At 42.7% G+C, this 16,067-nt stretch overlaps 1 long non-coding RNA gene across 1 annotated transcript in view; it reads right to left on the bottom strand.

Annotated features, from left to right (window-relative positions):
- Positions 1 to 10,833, bottom strand: part of LOC137215668 (uncharacterized) — a 55,005-nt gene extending 44,172 nt beyond the window's left edge. The window contains exons 1-2 of the long non-coding RNA XR_010939370.1: positions 10,606 to 10,833; positions 9,358 to 9,455 (exon numbers count right to left, since the gene is read on the bottom strand). This is a non-coding gene — a long non-coding RNA (uncharacterized lncRNA). The remainder of the gene's footprint in view (positions 1 to 9,357; positions 9,456 to 10,605) is intronic.
- Between the last annotated feature and the right edge of the window lie 5,234 nt (positions 10,834 to 16,067).

The following is a 16,067-nucleotide window of genomic DNA, read 5'->3' as shown; positions in this document are numbered from 1 at the left end:
AACACAGGCACTAGTTCCCTCCACCAGGAAGCCTACACAACCCCTGAACCAAACATAGCCACTGGAGGCAGACACCAAAAACAATGGGACACTACGAACCAGAAGCCTGCAAAAAGGAGGCCCCAAACACAGTAAGTTAAGCAAAATGAGAAGACAGAGAAACACACAGCAGATGAAGGAGTAAGGTAAGAACCCACCATACCAAACAAATGAAGAGGAAATAGGCAGTCTACCTGAAAAGAATTCAGAGTAATGATAGTAAAGATGATCCCAAATCTGGGAACTGGAATGGAGAAGATACAAGAAACGTTTAACAAGGACCTAGAACGAAAAAGTAAACATGATGAACAACACAATAAGTGGAATTAAAAATTTTCCAGAAGGAAACAATACCAGAATAACTGAGGCAGAAGAATGGATAAATGACCTGGAAGATAAAATAGTGGAAATAACTATCACAGAGCAGAATGAAGAAAAAAAATGAAAAGAATTGAGGACAATCTGAGACACCTCTGGGACAACATCAAACACAACAACATTCGAATTATAGGGGTCCCAGAAGAAGAAGAGAAAAAGAAAGGGACTGAGAAAGTATTTGAAGAGATTATAGTTGAAAACTTCCCTAATATGGGAAAGGAAAGAGTTAATCAAGTCCAGGAAACTCAGAGAGTCCCATACAGGATAAATCCAAGGGGAAATATGCCAAGACACATATTAATCATACTATCAAAAATTAAATACAAAGAAAAAATATTAAAAGCAGCAAGGGAAAAACAACAAATAACATACAAGTGAATCCCCATAAGGCTAACAGCTGATATTTCAGCAGAAACTCTGCAAGCCAGAAGGGACTGGTGGGACATATTTAAAGAGATGAAAGGGAAAAACCTACAACCAGGATTACTCTCCTAAGCAAGGATCTCATTCAGATTTGATGGAGAAATTAAAAACTTTACAGACAAGCAAAAGTTAAGAGAATTCAGCACCAACACACCAGTTATATAACAAATGCTAAAGGAACTTCTCTAGGCAGAAAACACAAGTGAAGGAGAAGACCTACAATAACAAACCCAAAACAGTTAGGAAAATGATAATAGGAACATACATATCGATAATTACCTTAAATGTAAATGGATTAAATGCTTTTGACAAAATTAAACACCCATTTATGATAAAACCCCTCCAGAAAGTAGGCATAGAGGGAACTTTCCTCAACACAATACAGGCCATATATGACAAACCCACAGCCAACATCGTTCTCAGCGGTGAAAACATGAAACGATTTCCACCAAGATCAGGAACAAGACAAGGTTGCCCACTCTCACCACTATTATTCAACACACTTTTGGAATTTTTAGCCACAGGAGTCAGAGAAAAAAAAGAAATAAAAGGAATCCAAAATGGAAAAGAAGACGTTAAGCTCTCACTGTATGCAGATGACATGATACTATACATAGAGAATCCAAAAGAGGCTATCAGAAAACTACTAGAGCTAATCAATGAATTTGGTAAGGTAGCAGGATACAACATTAATGCACAGATATCTCTTTCATTCCTTTACACTAAAGAAGAAAAATTTGAAACAGAAATTACGGAAACACTCCCATTTACCACTGCAACAAAAAAAATAAAATACCTAGGAATAAACCTACGTAAGGAGACAAAAGACCTGTACTCAGAAAACTATAAGATACTGATGGAAGAAATCAAAGATGACACAAACAGCTGGAGAGATATACCATGTTCTTGGCTTGGAAGAATCAACATTGTGAAAACGACTATACTACCCAAAGCTATCTACAGATTCAATGCAATCCCTATCAAACAACCAATGGCATTTTTTCAGAGAAATAGAACAAAAAATTTCACAATTCGTATGGAAACACAAAAGACCCCAAATAGCCAAAGCAATCTTGAGGACGAAGAATGGAGCTGGAGGAATCAGGCTCTGTAACTTCTGACTGTACCACAAAGCTACAGCAATCAAAGAGAATAGTACTGGAGCAAAAACAGACATAAAGATCACTGGAATAGAATAGAGATCCCAGAAATAAACCCACACACTTGTATTTAATTGATTTATGATAAAGCAGGCAATATGGAGAAAAAACTGTCTCTTCAATAAGTGGTACTGGGAAAAGGGTCAGCTACATGGAAAAGAATAAAATTACAATATTTTAGCACACCATATATAAAATAAGCTCAAAAGTGAATAAAGACCTAAATGTAAGACCAGAACCATAAAACCTCTAGAGGAAAATATAGAACATTCTTCTACATAAACGATCGCAATAGTTTTAGGTTCAGTCTACTAAGGCAAATGAAACAAAGCCAAAAATAAACAAATGGGACTTCACTAAACTTAAAAGATTTTGCATAGCAAAGGAAACCAAAGACAATATGAAAAGACAACGTGCTGAAAGAGCAAAAATATTTGCACATGATAAGAAGTTAACACAAAAAGAGGACCAATCAAGGGTTAATATCTAAAATATAGAAACAGCACATACAACTCAATATCAAAAAAACACCCAAAATCTTTTTTAAAAAAGTGAGAAGACCTAAATAGACATTTTCCAAGGAAAAAATACAGATAGCCGGAACACACAAAGATGCTAAACACAGCTAATTGGCAGTAAGATGCAAATCAAAACTGTGAGATATCACCTCACTCTTGTCAGAATGGCTGTCATCAAAAAGGCCACAAATAACAAAGGTTAGTGAGGATGTGGAGAAAGGGAAACTCTTGTACACTCTTGATGTGAATGTGAATTAGTGCAGCTACTGTGGAAAGCAGAATGGAGGTTCCACAAAAAACTAAAAATAGAACTACCATAATATCCATCAATCTCACTCTTGGGTGTATATCAGAAGAAAACAAAAACACTATTTCAAAAAAATAACTGCACCCCAAAGTTCAAAACAGCGTTATTTGCCATAGACAAGATATAGAGTCAAACTAAGTGTTTGTCAATAGGTTACTGGATAAAAAAAGATTTTTAATGATGACTTCAACAAAAAATGAAATTTTGCCATTTGCAAGAACATGGATGGACTTGGAGGGTATTATGCTTAGTAAAATAAGTTGCAGAGAAAATAAGCCTGGTATGATATCATTTACACGTGGCATCTAAACAACTGAATACAACAACAACAACAACAAAACAGACGCACAGATTAAAGAACAGACTAGTGGTTACCATCAGGGAGAGACAGGGTGCAGGAGCAAAATAGTGGTAGGAGATTCTGAGGGAGAATCCACTACATATAAAATCAATAGTCTACAGTGACGTACTGTATAGCATGGGGAATAGAGCCACTCTTTTATAATAAGATAAATGGAGAAGAACCTAAACATTTATGAATCACTACGTTGTACCTCTGAAACTGATATAATAATGTAAATTAACTATAGATCAATAAAATATAAAGTAAGAAACAATAAAGGGGAGACACAGATTATTAGACAGAAATCAATTAAATAAACACAAGTTTTGGAAATCAAGAAAATAAAAAACAACATGTAAGAAATAACATTGGCATTTAAAGTGTTCCATCTATTCATTTAAAAGAAATCATTTAAGTGGTAAAAAATGTTACCCATTCTCACAATTTTGTATATCTAGGGTAAATTATTATCTACAAAAATGTTACAAATATTCACTCAAAAAGAAAGAGAAAATTTGGATTAACCAATTTTAGTGTAGAAATTTAATACCAAAGACTCTATCTAAAATTGATCTGAATAAGTTCTGTCAACGTTGAATAAGTTCTGTTAGCCACTTCTAGTCTCTTTGTGATGTAAAATCTTTTAAAGCATAAAAATCAACCTTTCTACATTATTCCATTAGACATACATAGAAGTTAAAAGAAATGAGAAGACAGAACAATCAACTAAGAAGGTGAGTTTACTGAGAAACAGTCATTCGTTCTCCCTCCTCCTTTTCTTTTCCTCCTTTTCCAGGTCTCTTTCAGTTCCAATCAAGAGAAGTCTTGAGAGTTCTGAGAATATTTCTTTAAGGGCTTCAAATCGCCATACCTACATCCTCTGCCACAACTACACACACGGGAACAAAAATAAACCTCTGCTATCTACTCGCGTAGGAGGGATTCGTGCAAAATAAACTCCTACATGGAGACCAACAGGTGAGTTTTCTACCTGTTCTTTATAATGTCCTTCCATTATAGTAAATCCCACACATTATGAAGCAGAAGGGGTTATGTGAGCTCTTCCTTGAAGTCAAAAAACTTGCATTCATTTCAAGTACCTGGTGATCACAGGGTACAGCCAGGGAAGATGCCATCCCCCTTGAGGGGAGGGCGGTGAATGGGCTCCCGCAGCCATGCACCTCCTGATGTACAGATTCTGCAGAAACAAAGGGCGGTCACACCGCACTCAGCCTGTCAGGCTGTCGGGCCACTGGGCAACCCCACCAGCCTGGAAGTGCCCCATTAGTTGCTGAAAGCAAAACTCTGTCCCCCCTGTGAAGCCAGGCAATTTGGGCCAGAGAGTCAGAGGAGACCGGTAATCAACTCCTCCTCTCTGCTCTCCTCCTTGGGGTTACAGCAACCCCATTTCCAAACCCAAATCTGACCCTGCAGTGCCAAACTGGGAGCGCAGGTGGGCTCTGCCGGTGCTTCAGCGCCCTCTGGAGGTTGTCTGCTCTAATGGCAACTCTCAGCCCTGCCTCCTCCTCCTTCCCTAGTCCTGGGGGCTGCCTGGCCTCCTGCAGCTGCTGACATGATTTCATTCTTATTTTTTCTCCAATTACAATGAAGTGTCCTACAGAGGTTTGGAATCTCTTGAAGAAGGAAGATCTTTTAGTCAATACACCTTAACTGTGAGAAGCTGGTTTCAAGAATGAACCTGAAATACTGTATTTTTGTCCTGATGATTCCAAGGGGAGACAGCTCAAGTTTCCTAAATCATAAGAAAAACCAACGTAAATATGATATTCTGAGCCAGAGATGAAAAAGCAGTTTTTAGCTCCCACTCCTCATATCATATGACTGGATTTAATCAATCAGCTGCCACTGGTTTTTAAATCACATGACCCAACTTTAAATCAATCAGCTGCTTACTTCTAACTCATGTGACTTGGCTTTGAATAGTTAGACATGTAGAGGTATAAAAATGATGTTCTGAACAATAAATGGAAAAAAAACATCTTAGAAAGCTTTTTTCTTTTCGAATGGATGATTCATTGCATACAGAGTAAAGGATTCTCTTCTGGATTTCTTGAACTGTAAACACATACAGTGTCTCCGTTGGTGCGGTTGACTTAGTTTTTTTGTTTTTTTTCGGTGTTGTTGTTAACATCTTTATTGGAGTATAATTGATTTACCATGTTGTGTTAGCTTCTGCCGTATAACAAAGTGAATCAGCTATTCGTATACATATATCCCCATATCCCCGCCCTCTTGCGTCTCCCTCCCACCCTCCCTATCCCACCCCTCTAGGTGGTCACAAAGCACCGAGCTGATCTCCCTGTGCTATATGCAGCTGCTTCCCACTAGCTAGCTATTTTACATTTGGTAGTATATATAAGTCCATGCCACTCTCTCACTTTGCCCCAGCTTATCCTTTCACCTCCCCATGTCCTCAAGTCCATTCTCTATGTCTGCATCTTTATTCCTCAGCAGCGACTCCTGCAAGGGGTGGATACTTCCTTTTATGCTCAGGGGATATCCCCTAGTTTAAATATGATTTGAGTTTGATCCTGTGAAACCATCAGAACTTCCCACCAGAGATAAATGAGGAGATTCTGGCCTTTATTACTGCGCACAGTGAACGCGGGTGTCCTGGCTGTACTTGCCAACCCTCCTATTATACCCACGTAGTTTTATCCACCTCCCACCCTGTGAGTACCTTTGACCAACCCTGAGCTCAGACCCCTGACTTATTAGAGTGACTTTTTCACTCTTTCTTTAAAAATGGACAGGTAATAAAATGAATTTAACCTAGAAGCAACAGCTCAGTAAGGGAAATAAAATCACCAGAAGTTATATAATCAGAGCCACAGCCATCCAGGGCTCTTGTCTCATCTGCTGGGTCATAAGAATGGGACCTTCCTAAATTTGAAGGGCATCCAATCAAATAAGTAAAGGCGTCGCTCACCTCTGGCTCTTGGAGGGATTGCTAGGCAGTCTACCCAGTGTATACTAACTGCAAAACACTGTCATAGTTTTGAAACACCTATGTTCCAGGAAAGCTTTTTGGGGTGCATGGGGAAGTTTTATTTATTTTTTTGACATGAAGCAAAAAATAAATCACCAAGCTCTTTGTGCACAGGACTTCTTAAGAGGGCAGTAGAAGGAAGGAATGGGCAGAAAAGACTATCTCCTCTGAAGTGAAGGTCGTTTTTCCAAAAGAGCAGAATTTAGTCTCAGTTTAAGGAGAACACTTTTAAATAGCTGGGACAGCTCCAAACTGCAGTTTAGGGAACGAGTGCTTCAAAAGAACAGTGCTTTAAAAGTCCTGGCAAGGCAGCAACAGGATGAAGAGTTGGTTTTGCATAGTTCTGAACACAGGAGTAAATAAACAGAGGCATCTCTGACTAAAAGGCCCTGAGACCCTATGACATCAATGGGTCAGTTGCAGGGGGCAGGGGGTGTGGGGAGCGATATTTCTCTCTCAACGTCTCCCAGGGCAGCCACCCCTCCGTACCCCACCCCCCTACTCCCTTCACCCTTCCTCCCTCCACTGTTGGGTCCCCAGGGACAGCAATTCTTAAGCTGGAGTGCTCAGGCACCATCTCTGCAGTCTGGGTTCTTCCTGGAGCCTGGCAAGTTCTGGGACAAGATGGCAGGTCTGCAAGGCCGCTGGGGTGCAGTCGGACCTGGAGGCCTGGAGGGGAACCGGAGCCCTGAAGCCCACCCACGTCCTTGAAGCTGAGGGAGGAACACATCCTCCTAACAGTACTTCTCAGGGCTCAGCGGGCTCCCCACCCGACGGTGATCCATAATCACTTGAGACAGCAAGGACTGCCTCTAACTGGCCCCCTCGATTCCGCCTTAAGGGTCCTCGCACATGTGTGAGAACGCAGGCCCCAGATCTCTTTAGTCAGCTGAGGCCAGTGCTGCCAGGGTCCCTCCAGTCCCATCCCCCAGCCCCTCCCTCTGGGACTGTATCTAATAGAAGAAAGAGCACAGAGGAATTGGCTGAATCAAGGGACCTGGGAGCCTGGGTATGAGTTTGAAGACCGAGAACCTAAGGCGCAATTACATATTACTGGAGACTCTTGTGGGGTGTGTGCAGGGAGGTTGGAGGCAGAGAGGCTGAGTTGACCTGGTGAGTCCAGCCCCAGGACACCACACAGGCGCGTCCCCCTTTCCCTGCCATCAGACAAGGGCTGCCACAACTCCAGCCGGGACTCTGCACTTCCCCCTCCCTGCTTCTCCTCCAGAAGAGCAGGTGGCCCCCCTCTAGACAACGGACCAAGTCTCCCTGCACTAAGGCGCTACTGGAAGCTCTTCCTGAACAGCAGTGCTGGCTTGGAGCAAACCCGTGCACCACCAAAGTTGGTCTCGTCCTGCAGCTGAGGGACGCAGGGTTTAAGTCAGCTGCCCTGGCTTTAAATCAATCAGCCCCCCTTTAAGTCAGCTGACCCGACTTAAATCACTGTCTGCCCCTCAAGCCTGCAACTTGAAAAGTTGGGAACTTCACTTTGATCCCAGCAGCTCACATAGCAAAATGCACACTGTAGTCACCCCCAAGCCTGGCTTAGAGGCAGGATATAAGGTAAGGGGATGGGCGTGCACACATGGTGATGAGGGTGTACTTCATGTACCAGAAGGGTCTAGGCACTCTGGGGTACAGCGAGCAGTGCACGATACAGCAGCTCCCTGGCGAAGCTGGTGACGCACAGGGAGAGCAGGCACACCCAGGTGTGCAGAGGGTCCAGGGCGGGAGCCGGGGCACAGCCAGGCGGGAGGGTCTGAAAGCGGAGGATCTGAGCCTTCTTGAGAAAGGCAGACACAGAGGATGGATGAGAAGCAAAGACCAGATGAAATATGGGTTTGAAAACACACCCTGCTCTTGAGATTGGGGTGGGGGCACCCCAGATTTGAATCCTCTTACTCCCCACTTGCTAGTGCTTTGGCCATTGCCCAGTTATTTAAAAAATGTGACTGATAATATGTAACATGTAGAATACTGCATTTGTAGTCGTTTTGCATGTTTATGTTTCTATAGTGGAATAACCTTTTCTACAAGAAAAATGTATATTTCCTGAAATAAATTAAAACCCCCTTTTAAAAAGTATTATATCGGACTTCCCTGGTGGCGCAGTGGTTAAGAATCTGCCTGCCAAAGCAGGGGACATGGGCTCGAGCCCAGGTTAGGGAAGATTCCAAAAACCATGGATCAGCTAAGCCCATGCGCCACAACTACTGAGCCTGAAGGCCACAGCTACTGAAGCCCACGTGCCTAGAGCCGGTGCTCCACAATAAGCGCAGCAAGAGAAGCCACCGCAATGAGAAGCCCGCGCACTGCAACAAAGAGCAACCCCCGCTCGCTGCAACTAGAGAAAGCCCATGTGCAGCAACAAAGATAAAACGCAGCCAAAAATAAATTATTTTTTTAAAAAAGTACTATATCCTTCTGTACATGTTCTCTGGGAAGAACAGAGGGAAGGAGTGGGAGAGTGAGAAAGACCAAAACTTAGTGCACATCCATGATGCAGGTGCTCTGCTGGCTCAGATAGTTTTATCCCTACTTTTACAAAGGAGGAAATAAGCTCAGAGAGGTTTAGTAATTTTCGCAAAGCCAAACAGCTATTGAGTGGCAGAACCAGGATCTGAACCAAGTCTGTTACCTTCAAAGCCTAAGCCATCATCACAACAAAACTCAATTAATATTTACATTTATCGAAATACATTGCAACCTGGTGATTTCTTGGCACAATCCTGAATAAGAGTGAGAAAGAAAGAAACAGCATTGTTCATACAGTCAACCAAAATTTTTGGAGCAGCTGCTAGATGCCTGGCCCTGTTTGGCATTCAGCAGTGATCAACTTGGGCGAGGGATTTCACCTTGCTGGGCCTCTGTTTTCTCATCTGGAAAATGGGATGGGGTGTTTCTCATTTTGTGGGATTGTCCAGCCCTCACATTCTCTGATTCCATAAGAAGCATTTGTTTTCCTGTTTCTTTAAAATTCAATCAGGCCATGAGCTGTGATGAATGTCGTTGGCTGCTCCCCAAATCACTCTATTTCCACCCATTTCCTGTGATCAGGTCTTTCCCCCAACATGACTCACAATCAGTCAAGTCACAGAAGCTAAGGGGCACCCAGCAGAATTCCAGCCCTGGCTTCTCAGGAGCTCTGCAGTCTACCTGGCCAGGTAAACTTAACTCACCTGGGACAAGGTGGCCATCCCTAGTTTTGCATCAACATGGTCTCAGGCACAAACCTCCTTGTTTTTCCACTTTGTCTTTAAGTTGCTTGTTGAAACAACTGCACAAATATGAAAAAGATATAAAATCAGTCATTCTCTGCCCCCAGTGCCTACGAATAAATGATTTTCTGCCACTTTAATGATAAAGAGAGAACATTTCAGCATTCTGCTGCCCTTATTATTTGTCATTTTTGTTGATATTTGTACTGAATACATCTTTCAATATTTTAACAATGGTACATTTATTTAGGTTGTTCCAGACCCAGCCTTTTGTGGTAAGGGTTTTGTTGTTATATTTCTATTATGTTTCCTTGAAAAATCATTATCCTGTTTAAATGGATTAAGTCAATTTTATAGGCATTTATCTTATGATATTGATGCAATGAATACATAGAGGGCAGTAGTACAAGTTGATTGGACTTGAGAACCGCTATTAGCACAGTTACGTATAAATATTATCTATATGTAAACGAAAGTACATGCCGATTGAGATTCTCCGACTCTTTTTCACTGTCTGCCCCTCAAGCCTGCGAGAAATGGAGTATTTCTTGCCATCTCAGTAAACAAAGGATGTCCCAGTCATTAGCACTTGCAGCCCTCCAGTGTGAGGCGCGAGCCCCGAGGAGCTCAGGATATGCAAATACAGAATGCAGGCCCCAGGGAGCTGAGGTGCACATCAAAGGAAGGATTTCAGCGAGCCCAGACTCTGGCATCTCGCATTCGAAGAAAAGCGCTACATTCCTCACGTCGGGAGAGCTGGTTTTCCTTAGTTAACAATCACCTTTTCTGTTCCCCATTACCTGCGCCAGTCCCCTGCCCTGTCCCCTCTCCCCGGTACTTTAGCTCAGGGGGGAAGGAGCGCAGAGGGGCTCGGCTGAATAAGGGGCCTGCGAGCCTCGGGAGGAGTTTTCAGCCGCTCTCCCCGCAGTCGGGAGGAGGGGCGCTGACGCTGCAGCCGGACCCTGCGCCTCCCTTGCCCCGTTTCCCCTCAGGACGCTCTGGCCCACCCGCTCCCCACGCCCCCCCAGGCCCCGCGAGCCAGGCCGAGGGCAGGGGCGAGAGGAGGGACTGAATTTCCCCGGGACCAGACGCTGGGGGCCGCCCTTTCTGCACAGCAGCGGCGGGTGGCAGCGAACCCCTGCCCCTCAGAAGCTGGTCTTGCTCTGCCGCCCGGGCACCGGACCAGGCGGAGGGTCGGCGCCCACTTACCCGGCCCGCCGTCCGCACGACTGTCACGGCTTCGGCCGCCGGGGCCCCTCCAGAGCCGGCAGCCTCAGTGAGGCCGCCCTCCCCTCGGGCTCCGGGGCAGTTCCGTGACGGTGGAGGGAAGAGACCCCGAGCCGGGCGTTCCAGCTCTGTGGAAACGCGGGCTCCGTTCTGGGCGCAGGGGGTGGGACCGCTCTGCCCCGAGGCCTTCTGGGAGGGAGGGGGCGCCGGGGGAGGGAGCCGCCGGGAGCGCCTGGCCTTGTCGGGGCTCCTGGAGGGGCGGCCCGGCCTGGGGGCCCCGCCCACTGTGACCGCAGCCCAGGCCCTTTTCCTGTAAACCTACACAAAAATTTTAGAAAGAAACACGGTCTACAGTAAATATTCACAAATGATTGTTGCTGCTGTGCTTCCTATTCTATTACACGTGTAAAATCCATAAAACACTTTAAGTTCAAGGTTACCTATGAATTTTTACCTGTCCTTATTATGTCTCTGCTATTCCCAATTGTAGTTAATGACAAAGACTGTGGCATCACTAGTTAAAAATGAGCTTGTGAAAAAAATGGAATTCAAGCCCATCAGAACTACTGGATCAGAATCTGCACTTTTACGATCTCCCCAGTGTACTTTTGTACCCATGAATAGTTGAAAGGTTCATTTCTACCTCGACATGTCTTTTGTGTCTGAGAAATACACACATTTTATCCAGTTTGGTATAAATAAAACACTCAAAATTGCATATGCCTGTGTTGAAACCATCATTTTATCATTTCTTTTCCAGATAAGTATAGTCTCTATAATGGTTTTGTGGATCACATGCCATACTCTTTTCTTGTAGTTAGAAATAAGGTAAAGTTACTTTGTTATATATATATATATATATATATATATATATATTAGTGGATAATTGAAGACACTCTTCTAAATTAAAACCACTTCTCTTAACTTGCTGTTTTCTCCTTGGGTCACATTATGAACACTTCCCGTGGCCACACGGTATGTGTACTTTTAATTTCAGGGACTGTTGACATTCCAGGATGTGCCCATAGATTTCTCTCAAGAGGACTGGGAATGCCTGGCCCAAGATCAGTGGGAATTGTACAGGGATGTGATGTTAGAGAAGTATAGGAACCTGCTCTCCTTGGGTGAGGATACCTTCCTTCCAGAATTCCTTATCCAACCATAGCGTTTAGAGTCCTTCATTTGTAGAATGTCTCCTGGAATCTTCTGCTTCCTACAATAGTGTTGCAGATTGCAACGTTTCAGGAAAGATTGGGAGTTTATCGGTATAATTTATCTTATTCTTTAAAATTGCAGTCTCCCTTTTAGTATACTTTGTAACTGCTTGTGATGTGTCTATATGAACTGTGTACTATATGCTTCTTTTATAGTCCTTATAATATTTTATTGTCTTATTTTCTGTAACAATTTTCCAAGGATTATTTGGGCTTAAGGTATATTAAAAGGGAGACTGCAATTCTGGGACTTCCCTGGTGATGCAGTGGTTAAGAATTCGCCTGCCAATGCAGGGGACACGGGTTTGATCCCCAGTATGGGAAGATCCCACGTGCCACGGAGGAACTAAGCCAGGGGGCTACAACTACTGAGCCTGCACACCACAACTACTGAAGCCGGGGTGCCTTGAGTCCGTGTGCCATTTATTTTTGGGGGAATAAAACCACCTCTGAGTGATTAAAATTTAGACCAGCTAGTCAAAAGGCTATATCACCTGTTCTTCTAAAACACTGATCAACGGAACAAGTTTTACTAGGGATAACAGTGTAATTGTATTCTAGAGTTCATATCAGCAATATGGTTTATGATCTTGATGCTGGATCACGACATTTCAATGGTATAACTGCTATTAACTGTCTGTTCAACGATTAAAGTCTCACGTGATCTGAGTACAGAGTGGAGTCATCCTGCTTGGTTTCTGTCTATTTTTAGGAGTATTCGACAATCCCTAGGTGCCAGAATCATATACAGCCCAAGTCATCATTAAAACACATCTAACAACCTCCTTTCTATGAATTCGAGCATCCTACCCACAATTTTGATATGATCAATGTCTACATCTGTTATAAAAAGTTTTTTTACTACTAACATTAGCCTGATGTATATGAGAGTTTTCACTACCTGTCATCATACCAGGCAACCCACCACAAACTTAAGAAATATGACTGACAAAAGAGTTACTTTAATAGAGGAAATCATAGAAGTTTCAATGCTCTTATTCCTGGAATTGAATTCTTCCTAAGAATTTTACATTCCCCATGCTACCACATTACACCACATGCTATATAGTAAGGTTCAGGCCCACACCCTCAAAATGTTGTCGTATATCATTCCTGTACTAATAAACTCTCATGGTTTTTACTATCATTCTACTGACCATTTTCTCAGGAAATATAATTGTATAACAAGCTCACGCTGGTTAATGGTATCCCCATTCTAATAAAAAACACGAACCCATAAGCTACAGAAGCATCCAACAAATATTTCCTAAAACAATCCAGCACATCAATACTACTTATAATGGCTATTATCATTAATCTAATATACTCTGGTCAAAGAACACAAAGAATAACAAAAATCTTTAATCCAGCAGCATCCACCCTCATGACAATCGCCCTTGTCACAAAAGTAGGGCTTTCCCCATTTCACTTCTGAGTGTCTGAAGTCACACAAGGCATGCCATAAACAGCAGGCCTGATGCTATCAGCCTGACAAAATTGCACCCCTGTCAGTTTTATACCACATGTCACCATCCATCATGCTAAATATACTATTAATCATAGTGATATTATAAATCATAGCTGGAGGCTGAGGCAGACTTAGCCATACTCACCTGGAAAAAATTACACCCTCCTCATCAATTGCCCATATAGGATGAATGACAGCTATTATAAAGTACATTCCAATTATAACAATCCTAAACATACGAATTTATATCATAACAACACTCTCTTCTTCTTATTTATGCCCAGATCATGTACTACAACAGTATCATTATCACACACATGAGATAAAACACCTCCCATCACAATCCTTCTCCTCACCATTATAGTATCATTAGGACATCACCCATCACTATCAGGGTTTTTACCCAAATGAATAATTATCCAAGAGATAACAAAAATGATAACAGTATTCTACCAACACTAACAGGCATCACAGCAGTCCTCAGCATATATTTCTACTTGCAGTTAACATACTCCACATCACTAACTATGTTCCCTTCATTAAAAAACACAAAAATAAAACAATTTGAACATACAAAGAAATAACCTTCCTATCATTACCAATCATAATATCCACACGATTACTACACATAACACCCATTCTATCAGTGCTGGACTACGAATTTAGATCAGTTCAGACCAAGAGCTTTCATAACCCTAAACAAGTAAAATTTACTTAATTCCTAAAAATAAGGATTGCAAGACTTCATCCTACATCAATTGAATGCAAAGCAAACATTGTAATTCAGCCAAACCTTTAGGAGATTGGTGAGTTTTAACCCCAGGAAACTTTAGTTAACAGGCAAATCCTCTAGTCAACTGGCTTCAATCTGCTTCTCCTTCATTTGAGAAAGAAAAAAAAGAGAAAAAAAGCAGGAAAAATCTTTGGCAGAATTGAAGCTGCTTCTCTGAAATTCCAGTTCAATTTGTTGATTCACCACAGGGTTTGCTCAATCTCTGTCTTTACATTTAAGTCTAAAGCTAGCTCAGTCATTGTACCTCTGTTCATACACTGCTGATTATTTTCAACAAACCACAAAGGTATCGGCGTTTTATATTTACTATTTGGTGCTTGAGCTGGAGTACCAGGCAGCACCTTGAGTATATTAATCCAGGCTGAGCTATGCTAACCCGGAGCGCTACTTGGAGATGCCCAAATCTTTAACGTAGTCATAACAGTCCCTGCACTTGTAATAATTTTCTTTATACTTGTACCCATTATATTGCAGGGTTTGAAAACTGACTTGGGCCACTAATAACTGGGGCACCTGAGGTAACATTTCCCCAAATAAAGCATATAAACTTTTGACTACTTCCCCCATCATTCTTACTCCTACTCATATCACCAATAGAAGCGGGTTCTGGTACCAGTGGAACCGTGTATTCAGCTCTGGCCTGCAGTCTGGCCCACACAGGAGCCTCTGTCGACCTAACCATTTCCTCCTTACATTTAGCAGGTGTCTCTTCAATTCCTGGTGCTATTACTTTTATCACTATAGTCTTTCATACAAAACCAGCAGTCATATCCCAATACCAAACACCATTATTTGTTTAATCTTCCCCAACTATAGCCATATTACTATAATTACCACGCTCAGTCCGAGCAGCCAGAATTGCCATACTGTTAAGAGACAGAAATCTCAACACTACCTTCTTTGACGCTGCAGGAGGAGAGCGAATCCTATACCAACACCTATTCTGATTCTTTGGTCACCCTGAAGTGTGTATTCATGGCCTACCAGGCTTTGTTATAAACTCACATATCATTACATACTATTTAGGATGAAAAGTGCCTTTCAGCGATTTGGGAATGTTATGAGTCATGTCCACTGGCTTTTTAGGATTTCTCTTGTGGGCCCATCATATGTTTACCATAAGGATAGCTGTCGACTCAGAAGCATACTTTGCATCAGCTACCGTAATTACTTCTATCCCTACAGGAGTAAATGTATCTAGTTGATTAGCAACTCTTTCTTTAATTTTTCTTTTTTTTGCTTTTGGCTGTGTTGGGTCTTGGTTGCTGCACGTGGGCTTTCTATGCTTGCGGTGAGCGGCAGCTACTCTTCGTTGTGCTGCACAGCCTTTTCATTGCAGTGGCTTCTCTTGCTGTAGAGCACGGGCTCTGGCACGTGGGCTCAGTAGTTGTGGCTCGCAGGCTCTAGAGCGCAGGCTCAGTAGTTGTGGCGCATGGGCTTTTTCTCTGCAGCATGTGGGATCTTCCCGGACCGGGGATCGAACCCGTGTCCCATGCATTGGCAGACCTATTCTTAACCACTTCGTCACCAGGGAAGTCCCTGATCAGCAACTCTTCACGGAGGTAATAGTATATGAGCTCCCACTCTATTATGAGTTTTAGGCTTTATTTTCCTTTTTACAGTAGGTGGTTTGACAGGAGTCATCTTAGCCAACTCATCCCCGGACATCGTCCTCCAGGATGCACACTATGTAGTAGCACACTTCCATGACGCAGCGTCCATGGGAGCAGTCTTCACTGTTATAGGAGGCTTCCTACACTGATCCCCACTATTCTCAGGTTATACACTCAGCGTGAGCAAACAGTCACGTCACAGGTACATTTGTCGTAGTAAATACGACTTCCTGCAGCACTTTCTTGCCCTCTCAGGATGTCACTACGTTAGTCTGAGTACCCGGAGGCACACACAACATGAAATATTTTGTCTTTAGGCTCATTCGTCTCAGTAGCAGCAGTAATGCTAATAATCT

This window comes from Pseudorca crassidens, chromosome 20 (assembly GCF_039906515.1).
Source record: "Pseudorca crassidens isolate mPseCra1 chromosome 20, mPseCra1.hap1, whole genome shotgun sequence".
Classification (NCBI taxonomy): domain Eukaryota; kingdom Metazoa; phylum Chordata; class Mammalia; order Artiodactyla; family Delphinidae; genus Pseudorca; species Pseudorca crassidens.
Note: the sequence above shows the minus strand (reverse complement) of the source record. Positions and strands in the feature narration are given on the sequence as shown.